We start from the raw sequence: 3,912 nt of genomic DNA, 5'->3' as shown, positions 1-3,912 counted from the left end.
AGGCGACACTGGCTTGCCTTCTCTTCAAGTTTGTTTGTTCATAATGTCAGCTGGAATCTCGGATTTCTGGAACCGGAATCCTTGAAATCGACACAGCTGTTTCAGGAGAAGGCCTGACCTTGTGGGCTCGGGTTCTTGGGTTGGAGGTCAGGAGTTGCACATTAGCAACAGACAGAGGAAGCTGGCGGCCTGACACCCCCCGCCCCCGTGACTTGCAGATCCCCCCGTCAGCTCCCTCCCCACACTCCAAGCGTTTGTAACGTGGCCATGAGAGGTACATGGGATTGGGACTAGGGGTGTGAGAGCTTAGCTCTGGAGGCGTTGCTTCCTCTCTGTCTCCCTGCAAGTTTCCGAGAGCACTTGTTTTGCCTTCTTAAAGTTATGGTGTAGAATAAAGGGACAGTAATGAGTTCCAGATGCTTCTATTTTCCTCCTCCTATAATTGGAAACCAAAATATAGCAGGGCTTTTAAATGGAAAGTGCCAGAGAGGGATGATGCTTTTAGCTCTGGGGTTTAGCTGTGATTTAGAGTCCAACACGAGCCTACAGCCGTCATCACCCCATCTGGCCTCCGCAGACTGCTCCCCACAGGCCCAGCTCCAGGCTCGGTCCGGTTCCGGGGCTGGTAAGAGGTACAGCGGTGAGGCCTATTTTAAGACACTTTCACACGTGAAACCCAAACGTGCAAAGCGAACCGACTTGGGCGGGGGTGAGCGGCCACGTAGTCAAAGGACGATTGTTTTGCAGAAGGCTCAGAGCAGGTCTTTTATTAACTGGGACTCCCCGGTGCATCTAAAAGTTTCCCCACACATCATTAATTTCTGACGAAGGGGACAAAGAACCTTCCAGCTGAAGCGTTCCAAGTGAAGATCAATTAGAAAGGCAAGAGACCAGGATCATGAAGTACGTTAGCGAGGAGGAATGCTTACATTTCTGCGGGCTGATGTGTGCACAGCCCACTTTTCAGAAGTCTGAAAAAGCATTGTTGTGAAGAAGACCTGATTTAGCGCCATACTTGGAATGGGACCAGTTTCCTTGTAAGTGAGACAAAGAGATCATCCTAAACCGGCAGGAGAAAACACCTACTCGGTTTAGACTGAGAGCTGTCAGCCTCTTTGGGAACCCTTAATTCTTCCCTTTGGACTATCGCTGTGGCAGCATGGAATGATGGGGACACAGAGTTCAGGTTTAGTATGGGGGAAAGCTGGCCTCCAGCTACCAGACCTAATCATCGAAGATTACATTCTCCCCAGGGAGATAATCTTTGATGCAAAGCAGATCCCAGCCCCTAGCCTAACAGCAGGCCAGCAAGGGAAGATAAAGCTAATGGCCGCTTAATCCTGAAATAATTCACACAGCACACTAGTCCAAACAGGATTTCTGCACCCAGAGCCAACATTTAAGACTGGCCCCTTACCTTTTATTTTTTGCAAAACAAACAGCTCGAATTCTCCTTTTGATGCCAAGGCTATCAGGTCAGCCTTGACTCCAAGGAGAGCGATGGAACAGTCACCCTTATTATCTCACCCCTTGTTCTTCCATTCCATTAATATTTTCTCTTGCTGGCCACGAGCATACAAGTATTAATCCTCAACATTTTGAGCTGCCAGTCACTGAGTACCTACTAGGTGCCAGCCACCTCATACAGGTATATGTTGTTGTCTATCCCATTATCCAGATACTTGGATTGGTTGGCCAATTCCAAAGCTGACAATAATCCTTTCACACCCTTCCTTGGGTGGCACAAATAGTTTTCCCTCGGCTACTAACCAAAAGGTTGGCAGTTCGAAGCCACCCAGCGGTACTACGGAAGAAAGGTGGGGAGATGTACTTCTGTAAGATTAAAACCCAAAAACCAAACCCACTGCCTTCGAATCGATTAAAAACCCTGCGAAGTGCAGTTCCAGCTTTGAAAGGTATGGGATCACCACGAGTCAGAGTCGACTCAGCAGCAACGGGTTTGGGTTTTTTATAGTTGATGCGGGTCTACAGAGATTAAACCATTTGCCGTTGAGTCGATTCCGACTCATGGCGACCCCATGTGTGTCAGAGTAGAACTGTGCTCCGTATGGTTTTCAATGGTAGGTTTTTCAGAAGTAGATTGCCAAGGCTTTCTTCTGGGGCATCTCTGGGTAGACTCGAACTGCCAATCTTTCTGTTAGTACCCAAGTTCATTAACCGTTTGTATCAGCCACTCATTGCCATGATTCTAACTCATGGTGACCCCATGTGTGTCAGAGTAGAGCTGTGCTCCATAGGGTTTTAGATGGCTGATTTTTTGGAAGTAGATCACCAAGCTTTTCTTCCATGGTGCCTCTGGGTGGTCTCAAACCATCAACTTTCAAGTCAGCAGCCAAGTGAGTTGACCATTTGCATCACTCCAAAATATGGAGGAAAAGGGGAGAAAACTTGAGAACACCCCACTCTGCCCAGTTCAGAGTTGAGTTCATCCCCAACACTTGGGGTGCTTTCAGCTCATCTTCTTCCAAGTAGCTGGTGTGCATCCAGCCTTCCCGTTTTTCTGTTCTCCTGGTGAGTCTTTATTCCTGTTTCTGTTGAATATTGACAGGGCCCATCCTCCCAGAGGATACTGAGGGCGTGGGGGAGCAGGCAGAGTCCTTGTTATTGTAATCTCCCAGGTGGTAGGGGATTCTTCAGGCTCTAAGCGCTTAGCCCCCCGCAGCTCTTTGAGTGATTGTTGGAGCTAAGCGTTTCGAACACAGAGGTGAAACTGCTCTTCCCCTAAGAGTAAACTAATTTCAAGTCAAGGTCCCCATTATGGGTTGAATTTTGTCCCCCCAAAGGTATGTTGAAGTCCTAACCTCATACCTGTGAATGGAGCCCTGGTGGCACAGTGGTTAAGAGCTCAACTGCTAACCAAAGGTTGGCTGTTCGAATCCACCAGCCACTCCTTGGAAACGCTGTGGGGTGGCTCTACCCTGTCCTATAGGGTTGCTAAGAGCCAGAATCTTCTCAATGGCAATGGGTTTGGTTGCGTGTTTAACACCTGGCAATGTGAACTTGTTTGGAAATAAGGTCTTTGCAGATGTTATTATATAACATGAGGTCATACTGGAGTAGTGAGGGCCTAAATCCAATATGACTGGTGTCCTTATAAAAAGAGAAGAAGAGACACAGACTCAGGGGGAACACAGCCATGAGAAGACAGAGGCAGAAACAGGTGTGATGGTGCCACAAGCCGAGGGATACCTGGGCTACCAGAAGCTGGAAGTGACAATGAGGGATTTCCCCTAGAACCTTCAGAGAGAGCATCGCCCTGCTGAATTCAGACTTCTAGACTCCAGAACCGTGAGGGAATAAATCCCCGTTGTCTCAAGCCACCAAGCTGTTGATGAGAACCTCTGCAAAGCAGGAGACAGAACAGATTTCAGTTAGACCATGAGTGATCATGGGAAGAAGCATCCCTAAGGTGCTTCCCATCAGAGTCCAAGCAGATGCCATTCTCCCAGCTTTCCATTCCCGTCCCCTCTGCCTTCAAAGATCACTTCCACCAACACCATGCAGGAGTGAGAGCTGGTTCTTAGCCGGCTGTTGAGACTCACACCTGCTAAGTCAGGAGGAAGGAGATAGAACCAAGGGCTCACATTTGCTGGACAATGTTGGACAAAAAGCTTCATCTCAGTTAGGCTCAGTTTCCCCAATTACAAATCATGGCGTGGAGATGCATCTTAATGATCTCTTCCCAAGGGAGCGATTGAGATGTTTTTCCTGCTATGTTTTGTGTTTCTCAGGACAATGTTGTGGTTGATGTTGTCGTTGTTAGTTGCCACGGAATCGGCTCCACTCATGGAAGTCCCGTGTACAGCAGAATGAAATATGGCCTGGTCCTGTGCCATCTTCATGACTGGTGGTATTCTGGAGTCCACTGCTGAGGCCACTGTGTATTCTGAA

General features: G+C 48.3%; 1 protein-coding gene across 1 annotated transcript in view; it reads left to right on the top strand.

The window, feature by feature from the left end:
- The window catches only part of MIS18A (MIS18 kinetochore protein A), a 186,399-nt gene that overhangs the window by 112,901 nt on the left and 69,586 nt on the right, over positions 1 to 3,912 (top strand). The window lies entirely within an intron of this gene.

This window comes from Trichechus manatus, unplaced genomic scaffold (genome assembly GCF_000243295.1).
Source record: "Trichechus manatus latirostris isolate Lorelei unplaced genomic scaffold, TriManLat1.0 scaffold00177, whole genome shotgun sequence".
NCBI classification, from domain to species: domain Eukaryota; kingdom Metazoa; phylum Chordata; class Mammalia; order Sirenia; family Trichechidae; genus Trichechus; species Trichechus manatus.
The sequence above is the reverse complement of the archived record's forward strand: the minus strand, read 5'-3'. Positions and strand labels throughout refer to the sequence as shown.